Raw genomic sequence first — 13,206 nt, forward strand, 5'->3', positions numbered from 1 at the left:
CTCATCAATTTTGTTTTGTTAGATTAAAAGTGTTCAAGCAGCAGGTAAATGTCCCCACACCTTTTGGTTCTGTTTACTTATGCTACACCTCTGCTAAACCTGAACGTTGCTGCTAATTATCTTAACTAAACTTGTATTGCTGTTGAATTGCTCTAATATAGTTAAGCCTGCAATGTTGCAGCTAACGTTCCCTAATACTGTTAAAACTTGTGTGTATTAACAATCTGGCTTTTGTTGTTGAACCCTTGCTGGGAAGAGCTGTTTCCAATCACCTAGCACTCTTAATGAGAAGTGTAATCGCTGCTATATGTTGGTCTAATACCCCATGCTTTTAAAATGTGGCTATTGGCTGGCTTTATTCATTTCCCCTCCTTGTTTTTAGTACAACTTTAATACATTTTATTGTATAGTTATTTGAACTGATTTATGTGAATCTTGGATCATTGTAATATAGCTTTGTGAATTGTTATTCTGCCTTTGTCATTCTGTTGTCATTCCTATTCCAAACCTTTTAATTTGTTTTTAGTAGTGTCGGTATTAGGACTCTGACTGGGCATCACTGGGTGTGACTGCTACAGTCCCATATAGAATGCGACAAAACAGGTCGCCCTCCTTCATATAAACAGAAAAAGAATAAGTACACGCACACACGAGTTGATTTACTGCAGCGTCAGACATCGGAGGTTCAGCAGTGTACTGCAATGTTGTAAAAAGACGTGTGTAATTCAGGATGGTTGAGCGATCTAAGGCGCTGCGTTCAGATCACAGTTACCCTGGAAGCGTGGGTTCGAATTCCATTTCTGACAGCTCTGTTTGTTCATTAACCACTCGGCCACGATTACATGCTCTCACGGTTTTCCGTGAAAACAGCCGTATTATTGTCAAAAGAAGCAAACGACACCCGCAGTAATGCTGTAGATGGCAGTATAGGCTAAATAATGAACCCAAGTCAAATGCCTTTGTTGAAACTCTATCAGATTTGTACAAGTCAAGCACGCGTGGGAAATATTAATACAATATCCTTTCTGCCAACGTTCATAATAATGAATACATCCTTATTTCAAAATACGTAGCTATTTAACTGAGCTTTTCAAAACACCCATACACAAAAACTTTATTTCTACTGAAAAACTAACTTGCTTCATGGCTGCTGCTACAGCACTCGGGCACGTTGTGCCTAGCGTTAGCGGACATAGGAGATAAGAAGACCTACAAAATATCACGCGATGCAGTTTTTCAGTCCTGGGATTATTACAAATTAGCAGACTGTGCATTAAAATACACATGTAGGGTGGGCGTCACTGTTACAAAGAATTGTCACACTTTGTATTTATCTCCATAATGCGCCGGGACAAAATACGCAGATACTTTAAAATTATTTGGAGAATGCGGGCATCGATCCCGCTACTTCGCGCATGCTAAGCGAGCGCTCTACCATTTGAGCTAATTCCCCTTTAATGGAGCCACCGATTCTCATAGGCTTCATCGCAGCTTGATACGAGCAAATCAGATTAGTTTTTTTTTATTATTATTATTATTTTGGCAATGTAGTCTGTGATTTGCAAATTTAAAAAAATAATTGAATTAACTAAATAGCAAATATTTCGACTAGAGGTATGTTTTCAATTTCTTTAAAAAGTAGTCTCAGCTCGTTTATTCAGTCGCTTATAAATCCACAATCTGTGTCCCGATGCAGCAGCGTTGTGTGCTGTGGCTCGAGCTTGTTTGACGAGGCAGACAATGCAAAAATGCCAATACTTGCTTTTGTATCACGCGACAAACTTAAGGTATGCTTTAACGGCTTGGCTGTCTCGAGTTAGTTTGTATTGTTAATGTAACACCTCGTTGTTGCCCAGTCATTGTTTCATATGAAGTAGAGCTTGCCAGTTGGGGGCGAAGGTCTGCTAATAAAAGTTAAGACTATACTTGCAAGGATCATTTCTAGAATGAAACATGTTTTGAAGGGATTGGTCTCGGTATCCACCAGGAGGAGTGGCAGTGTTTTCTTCTCAGCACCGAGCTGACAATGAGTGTTGTTATCGGGAACCTACTCGCTGCAAGTAATGACCACTTCAATCTTCAGTCGGGGATTGTTGAAGGAAGGGGACACATTTTGAGTGCGTATCTCATTCCGGTAGAAACGTAGAAAAAAGAAACCATCAAGCCCACAATTGTTCAGTTGTTTAAATCAATAACCAAATTTAAATTGATCATTGCTAATGTTAAAACAATTTAAGAACACTTTAAATAGGGCTTGACTAATATAAAAATATAGCAATGTCTTTTGCACTACGCAGGACTAGATTGAGTTTAAAATAGACATTACATCTGAAAATAACTTGTGCTTACCCCCACTTACAAGGAAGCTGTCAACCTTTGTATTCGTCCTCATAACGTGTTAGAAAATGTAAACAGCAGTTGGAGAATACCGAAGTCGATCATCCTAGCATGTTAAACGAGGGCATTTCTCATGTAAGCTACTTCCACTAATAGATCGTTTGTACTGTTCTCAATGGTCCGCATCCCAGCCTGAGACCACGATCCAGTGGCAGTCGGAGATTTTTTTCAAAGTAATGTGTTATTTGAAATATTAAAACAATCTTTAGTTAAATAACACATGTTTCTACACAAAATATTTTTCAGTGACTTCAACAAGTAGCCAGTTTACAGCAAAAATGCAATCTGTGTTAGGAACGCTATTTTAGTCCGATTTAAAATGGAAATTAAAATGGTATTGAGTGCTGACAAGAGTTTGGTATCAGCTGTTGATTTCCTTGAAACAATCTTTTATAGTAAAATGAACATATTTATTCATTTAAAAAATAAGTAAAAGTGAACTGTCAGAGTGGGATTTGAACCCACGCCTCCATTCGGAGAGCAGAACACACAATTCTTTGGAAAGACAGAGTCCTTGAGTCTGGCGCCTTAGACCACTCGGCCATTCTGACAAGCTGCGTTTGCTATAGTAGAAAACCGCATTATTTCATTTCAGCACAGACTAGGGTTGTCTATTGTATCAAGGCCCGATTGGGTTTATTACGCACATACAAACTTGCTCCATGAATGATGTAATGACAAGTGTAAAAAAAGAAACAGATTGAAGCCAACCCACGAAAGAAAGATTCTTTATTTCAATATCGGTATAGCTTTAAAGGATGCACGCATTTTACAATAGCAATTGCTATATGACAATGACCAATAAGTAATTGTTTTGCAATACTTTATACAATGTGAACAGAATCAGACATTGCTCCGTTGCCTCGAAGAAACATCTACAATTTGTATTTAAAAAGGACGCCCAACGTGGGGCTCGAACCCACGACCCTGAGATTAAGAGTCTCATGCTCTACCGACTGAGCTAGCCGGGCTGACAGGAGAAAGTTTCTTTGTTTCAGGCGGGGCGAGAGAGGAAGTACCGACAGGTGCGTGGGACCTGAGATTCGGTGTGCTGCTGCTGTAGATGAGTGTTCTGGAGACGCGCTGTTTCTGTGTCTGCGGTGTTACAGCCGTGTGAGTATATTCCAAAAGTAAAGTGTTGGATAATTCGAGAGCTAGTCTGTTGAATAAAGCTCTGAGACGTGTGGTTAAATCCCGGTCTCATCAATTTTGTTTTGTTAGATTAAAAGTGTTCCAGCAGCAGGTAAATGTCCCCACACCTTTTGGTTCTGTTTACTTATGCTACACCTCTGCTAAACCTGAACGTTGCTGCTAATTATCTTAACTAAACTTGTATTGCTGTTGAATTGCTCTAATATAGTTAAGCCTGCAATGTTGCAGCTAACGTTCCCTAATACTGTTAAAACTTGTGTGTATTAACAATCTGGCTTTTGTTGTTGAACCCTTGCTGGGAAGAGCTGTTTCCAATCACCTAGCACTCTTAATGAGAAGTGTAATCGCTGCTATATGTTGGTCTAATACCCCATGCTTTTAAAAAGTGGCTATTGGCTGGCTTTATTCAATTTCCCCTCCTTGTTTTTAGTACAACTTTAATACATTTTATTGTATAGTTATTTGAACTGATTTATGTGAATCTTGGATCATTGTAATATAGCTTTGTGAATTGTTATTCTGCCTTTGTCATTCTGTTGTCATTCCTATTCCAAACCTTTTAATTTGTTTTTAGTAGTGTCTGTATTAGGACTCTCACTGGGCATCACTGGGTGTGACTGCTACAGTCCCATATAGAATGCGACAAATCAGGTCGCCCTCCTTCATATAAACAGAAAAAGAATAAGTACACGCACACACGAGTTGATTTACTGCAGCGTCAGACATCGGAGGTTCAGCAGTGTACTGCAATGTTGTAAAAAGACGTGTGTAATTCAGGATGGTTGAGCGATCTAAGGCGCTGCGTTCAGATCACAGTTACCCTGGAAGCGTGGGTTCGAATTCCATTTCTGACAGCTCTGTTTGTTCATTAACCACTCGGCCACGACTACATGCTCTCACGGTTTTCCGTGAAAACTGCCGTATTATTGTCAAAAGAAGCAAACGACACCCGCAGTAATGCTGTAGATGGCAGTATAGGCTAAATAATGAACCCAAGTCAAATGCCTTTGTTGAAACTCTATCAGATTTGTACAAGTCAAGCACGCGTGGGAAATATTAATACAATATCCTTTCTGCCAACGTTCATAATAATGAATACATCCTTATTTCAAAATACGTAGCTATTTAACTGAGCTTTTCAAAACACCCATACACAAAAACTTTATTTCTACTGAAAAACTAACTTGCTTCATGGCTGCTGCTACAGCACTCGGGCACGTTGTGCCTAGCGTTAGCGGACATAGGAGATAAGAAGACCTACAAAATATCACGCGCTGCAGTTTTTCAGTCCGGGGATTATTACAAATTAGCAGACTGTGCATTAAAATACACATGTAGGGTGGGCGTCACTGTTACAAAGAATTGTCACACTTTGTATTTATCTCCATAATGCGCCGGGACAAAATACGCAGATACTTTAAAATTATTTGGAGAATGCGGGCATCGATCACGCTACTTCTCGCATGCTAAGCGAGCGCTCTACCATTTGAGCTAATTCCCCTTTAATAGTGCCACCGATTCTCATAGGCTTCATCGCAGCTTGATACGAGCAAATCAGATTAGTTTTTTTTTATTATTATTATTATTATTTTGGCAATGTAGTCTGTGATTTGCAAATTTAAAAAAATAATTGAATTAACTAAATAGCAAATATTTCGACTAGAGGTATGTTTTCAATTTCTTTAAAAAGTAGTCTCAGCTCGTTTATTCAGTCGCTTATAAATCCACAATCTGTGTCCCGATGCAGCAGCGTTGTGTGCTGTGGCTCGAGCTTGTTTGACGAGGCAGACAATGCAAAAATGCCAATACTTGCTTTTGTATCACGCGACAAACTTAAGGTATGCTTTAACGGCTTGGCTGTCTCGAGTTAGTTTGTATTGTTAATGTAACACCTCGTTGTTGCCCAGTCATTGTTTCATATGAAGTAGAGCTTGCCAGTTGGGGGCGAAGGTCTGCTAATAAAAGTTAAGACTATATTTGCAAGGATCATTTCTAGAATGAAACATGTTTTGAAGGGATTGGTCTCGGTATCCACCAGGAGGAGTGGCAGTGTTTTCTTCTCAGCACCGAGCTGACAATGAGTGTTGTTATCGGGAACCTACTCGCTGCAAGTAATGACCACTTCAATCTTCAGTCGGGGATTGTTGAAGGAAGGGGACACATTTTGAGTGCGTATCTCATTCCGGTAGAAACGTAGAAAAAAGAAACCATCAAGCCCACAATTGTTCAGTTGTTTAAATCAATAACCAAATTTAAATTGATCATTGCTAATGTTAAAACAATTTATGAACACTTTAAATAGGGCTTGACTAATATAAAAATATAGCAATGTCTTTTGCACTACGCAGGACTAGATTGAGTTTAAAATAGACATTACATCTGAAAATAACTTGTGCTTACCCCCACTTACAAGGAAGCTGTCAACCTTTGTATTCGTCCTCATAACGTGTTAGAAAATGTAAACAGCAGTTGGAGAATACCGAAGTCGATCATCCTAGCATGTTAAACGAGGGCATTTCTCATGTAAGCTACTTCCACTAATAGATCGTTTGTACTGTTCTCAATGGTCCGCATCCCAGCCTGAGACCACGATCCAGTGGCAGTCGGAGATTTTTTTCAAAGTAATGTGTTATTTGAAATATTAAAACAATCTTTAGTTAAATAACACATGTTTCTACACAAAATATTTTTCAGTGACTTCAACAAGTAGCCAGTTTACAGCAAAAATGCAATCTGTGTTAGGAACGCTATTTTAGTCCGATTTAAAATGGAAATTAAAATGGTATTGAGTGCTGACAAGAGTTTGGTATCAGCTGTTGATTTCCTTGAAACAATCTTTTATAGTAAAATGAACATATTTATTCATTTAAAAAATAAGTAAAAGTGAACTGTCAGAGTGGGATTTGAACCCACGCCTCCATTCGGAGAGCAGAACACACAATTCTTTGGAAAGACAGAGTCCTTGAGTCTGGCGCCTTAGACCACTCGGCCATTCTGACAAGCTGCGTTTGCTATAGTATAAAAGCGCATTATTTCATTTCAGCACAGACTAGGGTTGTCTATTGTATCAAGGCCCGATTGGGTTTATTACGCACATACAAACTTGCTCCATGAATGATGTAATGACAAGTGTAAAAAAAGAAACAGATTGAAGCCAACCCATGAAAGAAAGATTCTTTATTTCAATATCGGTATAGCTTTAAAGGATACACGCATTTTACAATAGCAATTGCTATATGACAATGACCAATAAGTAATTGTGTTGCAATACTTTATACAACGTGAACAGAATCAGACATTGCTCCGTTGCCTCGAAGAAACATCTACAATTTGTATTTAAAAAGGACGCCCAACGTGGGGCTCGAACCCACGACCCTGAGATTAAGAGTCTCATGCTCTACCGACTGAGCTAGCCGGGCTGACAGGGGAAAGTTTCTTTGTTTCAGGCGGGGCGAGAGAGGAAGTACCGACAGGTGTGTGGGACCTGAGATTCGGTGTGCTGCTGCTGTAGATGAGTGTTCTGGAGACGCGCTGTTTCTGTGTCTGCGGTGTTACAGCCGTGTGAGTATATTCCAAAAGTAAAGTGTTGGATAATTCGAGAGCTAGTCTGTTGAATAAAGCTCTGAGATGTGTGGTTAAATCCCGGTCTCATCAATTTGGTTTTGTTAGATTAAAAGTGTTCCAGCAGCAGGTAAATGTCCCCACACCTTTTGGTTCTGTTTACTTATGCTACACCGCTGCTAAACCTGAACGTTGCTGCTGATTATCTTAACTAAACTTGTATTGCTGTTGAATTGCTCTAATATAGTTAAGCCTGCAATGTTGCAGCTAACGTTCCCTAATACTGTTAAAACTTGTGTGTATTAACAATCTGGCTTTTGTTGTTGAACCCTTGCTGGGAAGAGCTGTTTCCAATCACATAGCACTCTTAATGAGAAGTGTAATCGCTGCTATATGTTGGTCTAATACCCCATGCTTTTAAAATGTGGCTATTGGCTGGCTTTATTCAACTTCCCCTCCTTGTTTTTAGTACAACTTTAATACATTTTGTTGTATAGTTATTTGAACTGATTTATGTGAATCTTGGATCATTGTAATATAGCTTTGTGAATTGTTATTCTGCCTTTGTCATTCTGTTGTCATTCCTATTCCAAACCTTTTAATTTGTTTTTAGTAGTGTCGGTATTAGGACTCTCACTGGGCATCACTGGGTGTGACTGCTACAATCCCATATAGAATGCGACAAAACAGGTCTCCCTCCTTCATATAAACAGAAAAAGAATAAGTACACGCACACACGAGTTGATTTACTGCAGCGTCAGACATCGGAGGTTCAGCAGTGTACTGCAATGTTGTAAAAAGACGTGTGTAATTCAGGATGGTTGAGCGATCTAAGGCGCTGCGTTCAGATCACAGTTACCCTGGAAGCGTGGGTTCGAATTCCATTTCTGACAGCTCTGTTTGTTCATTAACCACTCGGCCACGACTACATGCTCTCACGGTTTTCCGTGAAAACAGCCGTATTATTGTCAAAAGAAGCAAACGACACCCGCAGTAATGCTGTAGATGGCAGTATAGGCTAAATAATGAACCCAAGTCAAATGCCTTTGTTGAAACTCTATCAGATTTGTACAAGTCAAGCACGCGTGGGAAATATTAATACAATATCCTTTCTGCCAACATTCATAATAATGAATACATCCTCATTTCAAAATACGTAGCTATTTAACTGAGCTTTTCAAAACACCCATACACAAAAACTTTATTTCTACTGAAAAACTAACTTGCTTCATGGCTGCTGCTACAGCACTCGGGCACGTTGTGCCTAGCGTTAGCGGACATAGGAGATAAGAAGACCTACAAAATATCACGCGCTGCAGTTTTTCAGTCCGGGGATTATTACAAATTAGCAGACTGTGCATTAAAATACACATGTAGGGTGGGCGTCACTGTTACAAAGAATTGTCACACTTTGTATTTATCTCCATAATGCGCCGGGACAAAATACGCAGATACTTTAAAATTATTTGGAGAATGCGGGCATCGATCCCGCTACTTCTCGCATGCTAAGCGAGCGCTCTACCATTTGAGCTAATTCCCCTTTAATGGTACCACCGATTCTCATAGGCTTCATCGCAGCTTGATACGAGCAAATCAGATTAGTTTTTTTTTTTTTTATTATTATTATTTTGGCAATGTAGTCTGTGATTTGCAAATTTAAAAAAATAATTGAATTAACTAAATAGCAAATATTTCGACTAGAGGTATGTTTTCAATTTCTTTAAAAAGTAGTCTCAGCTCGTTTATTCAGTCGCTTATAAATCCACAATCTGTGTCCCGATGCAGCAGCGTTGTGTGCTGTGGCTCGAGCTTGTTTGACGAGGCAGACAATGCAAAAATGCCAATACTTGCTTTTGTATCACGCGACAAACTTAAGGTATGCTTTAACGGCTTGGCTGTCTCGAGTTAGTTTGTATTGTTAATGTAACACCTCATTGTTGCCCAGTCATTGTTTCATATGAAGTAGAGCTTGCCAGTTGGGGGCGAAGGTTTGCTAATAAAAGTTAAGACTATATTTGCAAGGATCATTTCTAGAATGAAACATGTTTTGAAGGGATTGGTCTCGGTATCCACCAGGAGGAGTGGCAGTGTTTTCTTCTCAGCACCGAGCTGACAATGAGTGTTGTTATCGGGAACCTACTCGCTGCAAGTAATGACCACTTCAATCTTCAGTCGGGGATTGTTGAAGGAAGGGGACACATTTTGAGTGCGTATCTCATTCCGGTAGAAACGTAGAAAAAAGAAACCATCAAGCCCACAATTGTTCAGTTGTTTAAATCAATAACCAAATTTAAATTGATCATTGCTAATGTTAAAACAATTTAAGAACACTTTAAATAGGGCTTGACTAATATAAAAATATAGCAATGTCTTTTGCACTACGCAGGACTAGATTGAGTTTAAAATAGACATTACATCTGAAAATAACTTGTGCTTACCCCCACTTACAAGGAAGCTGTCAACCTTTGTATTCGTCCTCATAACGTGTTAGAAAATGTAAACAGCAGTTGGAGAATACCGAAGTCGATCATCCTAGCATGTTAAACGAGGGCATTTCTCATGTAAGCTACTTCCACTAATAGATCGTTTGTACTGTTCTCAATGGTCCGCATCCCAGCCTGAGACCACGATCCAGTGGCAGTCGGAGATTTTTTTCAAAGTAATGTGTTATTTGAAATATTAAAACAATCTTTAGTTAAATAACACATGTTTCTACACAAAATATTTTTCAGTGACTTCAACAAGTAGCCAGTTTACAGCAAAAATGCAATCTGTGTTAGGAACGCTATTTTAGTCCGATTTAAAATGGAAATTAAAATGGTATTGAGTGCTGACAAGAGTTTGGTATCAGCTGTTGATTTCCTTGAAACAATCTTTTATAGTAAAATGAACATATTTATTCATTTAAAAAATAAGTAAAAGTGAACTGTCAGAGTGGGATTTGAACCCACGCCTCCATTCGGAGAGCAGAACACACAATTCTTTGGAAAGACAGAGTCCTTGAGTCTGGCGCCTTAGACCACTCGGCCATTCTGACAAGCTGCGTTTGCTATAGTATAAAAGCGCATTATTTCATTTCAGCACAGACTAGGGTTGTCTATTGTATCAAGGCCCGATTGGGTTTATTACGCACATACAAACTTGCTCCATGAATGATGTAATGACAAGTGTAAAAAAAGAAACAGATTGAAGCCAACCCACGAAAGAAAGATTCTTTATTTCAATATCGGTATAGCTTTAAAGGATATACGCATTTTACAATAGCAATTGCTATATGACAATGACCAATAAGTAATTGTGTTGCAATACTTTATACAATGTGAACAGAATCAGACATTGCTCCGTTGCCTCGAAGAAACATCTACAATTTGTATTTAAAAAGGACGCCCAACGTGGGGCTCGAACCCACGACCCTGAGATTAAGAGTCTCATGCTCTACCGACTGAGCTAGCCGGGCTGACAGGGGAAAGTTTCTTTGTTTCAGGCGGGGCGAGAGAGGAAGTACCGACAGGTGTGTGGGACCTGAGATTCGGTGTGCTGCTGCTGTAGATGAGTGTTCTGGAGACGCGCTGTTTCTGTGTCTGCGGTGTTACAGCCGTGTGAGTATATTCCAAAAGTAAAGTGTTGGATAATTCGAGAGCTAGTCTGTTGAATAAAGCTCTGAGATGTGTGGTTAAATCCCGGTCTCATCAATTTGGTTTTGTTAGATTAAAAGTGTTCCAGCAGCAGGTAAATGTCCCCACACCTTTTGGTTCTGTTTACTTATGCTACACCGCTGCTAAACCTGAACGTTGCTGCTAATTATCTTAACTAAACTTGTATTGCTGTTGAATTGCTCTAATATAGTTAAGCCTGCAATGTTGCAGCTAACGTTCCCTAATACTGTTAAAACTTGTGTGTATTAACAATCTGGCTTTTGTTGTTGAACCCTTGCTGGGAAGAGCTGTTTCCAATCACATAGCACTCTTAATGAGAAGTGTAATCGCTGCTATATGTTGGTCTAATACCCCATGCTTTTAAAATGTGGCTATTGGCTGGCTTTATTCAACTTCCCCTCCTTGTTTTTAGTACAACTTTAATACATTTTGTTGTATAGTTATTTGAACTGATTTATGTGAATCTTGGATCATTGTAATATAGCTTTGTGAATTGTTATTCTGCCTTTGTCATTCTGTTGTCATTCCTATTCCAAACCTTTTAATTTGTTTTTAGTAGTGTCGGTATTAGGACTCTCACTGGGCATCACTGGGTGTGACTGCTACAATCCCATATAGAATGCGACAAAACAGGTCTCCCTCCTTCATATAAACAGAAAAAGAATAAGTACACGCACACACGAGTTGATTTACTGCAGCGTCAGACATCGGAGGTTCAGCAGTGTACTGCAATGTTGTAAAAAGACGTGTGTAATTCAGGATGGTTGAGCGATCTAAGGCGCTGCGTTCAGATCACAGTTACCCTGGAAGCGTGGGTTCGAATTCCATTTCTGACAGCTCTGTTTGTTCATTAACCACTCGGCCACGACTACATGCTCTCACGGTTTTCCGTGAAAACAGCCGTATTATTGTCAAAAGAAGCAAACGACACCCGCAGTAATGCTGTAGATGGCAGTATAGGCTAAATAATGAACCCAAGTCAAATGCCTTTGTTGAAACTCTATCAGATTTGTACAAGTCAAGCACGCGTGGGAAATATTAATACAATATCCTTTCTGCCAACATTCATAATAATGAATACATCCTCATTTCAAAATACGTAGCTATTTAACTGAGCTTTTCAAAACACCCATACACAAAAACTTTATTTCTACTGAAAAACTAACTTGCTTCATGGCTGCTGCTACAGCACTCGGGCACGTTGTGCCTAGCGTTAGCGGACATAGGAGATAAGAAGACCTACAAAATATCACGCGCTGCAGTTTTTCAGTCCGGGGATTATTACAAATTAGCAGACTGTGCATTAAAATACACATGTAGGGTGGGCGTCACTGTTACAAAGAATTGTCACACTTTGTATTTATCTCCATAATGCGCCGGGACAAAATACGCAGATACTTTAAAATTATTTGGAGAATGCGGGCATCGATCCCGCTACTTCTCGCATGCTAAGCGAGCGCTCTACCATTTGAGCTAATTCCCCTTTAATGGTACCACCGATTCTCATAGGCTTCATCGCAGCTTGATACGAGCAAATCAGATTAGTTTTTTTTTTTTTTATTATTATTATTTTGGCAATGTAGTCTGTGATTTGCAAATTTAAAAAATAATTGAATTAACTAAATAGCAAATATTTCGACTAGAGGTATGTTTTCAATTTCTTTAAAAAGTAGTCTCAGCTCGTTTATTCAGTCGCTTATAAATCCACAATCTGTGTCCCGATGCAGCAGCGTTGTGTGCTGTGGCTCGAGCTTGTTTGACGAGGCAGACAATGCAAAAATGCCAATACTTGCTTTTGTATCACGCGACAAACTTAAGGTATGCTTTAACGGCTTGGCTGTCTCGAGTTAGTTTGTATTGTTAATGTAACACCTCATTGTTGCCCAGTCATTGTTTCATATGAAGTAGAGCTTGCCAGTTGGGGGCGAAGGTTTGCTAATAAAAGTTAAGACTATATTTGCAAGGATCATTTCTAGAATGAAACATGTTTTGAAGGGATTGGTCTCGGTATCCACCAGGAGGAGTGGCAGTGTTTTCTTCTCAGCACCGAGCTGACAATGAGTGTTGTTATCGGGAACCTACTCGCTGCAAGTAATGACCACTTCAATCTTCAGTCGGGGATTGTTGAAGGAAGGGGACACATTTTGAGTGCGTATCTCATTCCGGTAGAAACGTAGAAAAAAGAAACCATCAAGCCCACAATTGTTCAGTTGTTTAAATCAATAACCAAATTTAAATTGATCATTGCTAATGTTAAAACAATTTAAGAACACTTTAAATAGGGCTTGACTAATATAAAAATATAGCAATGTCTTTTGCACTACGCAGGACTAGATTGAGTTTAAAATAGACATTACATCTGAAAATAACTTGTGCTTACCCCCACTTACAAGGAAGCTGTCAACCTTTGTATTCGTCCTCATAACGTGTTAGAAAATGT

At 39.2% G+C, this 13,206-nt stretch overlaps 7 non-coding genes across 7 annotated transcripts; 4 read left to right on the forward strand and 3 right to left on the reverse strand.

The window, feature by feature from the left end:
• The first annotated feature begins 1,916 nt into the window (after positions 1-1,916).
• LOC131705509 (small nucleolar RNA U3) lies at positions 1,917-2,122 on the forward strand. Its single transcript, XR_009310462.1, has one exon. It is a non-coding gene; the product is annotated as a small nucleolar RNA U3 (small nucleolar RNA).
• A 1,173-nt stretch (positions 2,123-3,295) lies between these two features.
• On the reverse strand, positions 3,296-3,368 carry trnak-cuu (transfer RNA lysine (anticodon CUU)). The gene has a single exon. It is a non-coding gene; the product is annotated as a tRNA-Lys (tRNA).
• Positions 3,369-5,516: 2,148 nt separating this feature from the next.
• On the forward strand, positions 5,517-5,722 carry LOC131705506 (small nucleolar RNA U3). Its single transcript, XR_009310458.1, has one exon. It is a non-coding gene; the product is annotated as a small nucleolar RNA U3 (small nucleolar RNA).
• A 1,173-nt stretch (positions 5,723-6,895) lies between these two features.
• On the reverse strand, positions 6,896-6,968 carry trnak-cuu (transfer RNA lysine (anticodon CUU)). The gene has a single exon. It is a non-coding gene; the product is annotated as a tRNA-Lys (tRNA).
• A 2,147-nt stretch (positions 6,969-9,115) lies between these two features.
• LOC131705507 (small nucleolar RNA U3) lies at positions 9,116-9,321 on the forward strand. The gene has a single exon (XR_009310459.1). It is a non-coding gene; the product is annotated as a small nucleolar RNA U3 (small nucleolar RNA).
• Positions 9,322-10,494: 1,173 nt separating this feature from the next.
• On the reverse strand, positions 10,495-10,567 carry trnak-cuu (transfer RNA lysine (anticodon CUU)). The gene has a single exon. It is a non-coding gene; the product is annotated as a tRNA-Lys (tRNA).
• A 2,146-nt stretch (positions 10,568-12,713) lies between these two features.
• On the forward strand, positions 12,714-12,919 carry LOC131705508 (small nucleolar RNA U3). Its single transcript, XR_009310461.1, has one exon. It is a non-coding gene; the product is annotated as a small nucleolar RNA U3 (small nucleolar RNA).
• The last annotated feature ends 287 nt before the right edge of the window (positions 12,920-13,206 follow it).

Source organism: Acipenser ruthenus, chromosome 35 (assembly GCF_902713425.1).
Source record: "Acipenser ruthenus chromosome 35, fAciRut3.2 maternal haplotype, whole genome shotgun sequence".
Taxonomy (NCBI): Eukaryota; Metazoa; Chordata; class Actinopteri; order Acipenseriformes; family Acipenseridae; genus Acipenser; species Acipenser ruthenus.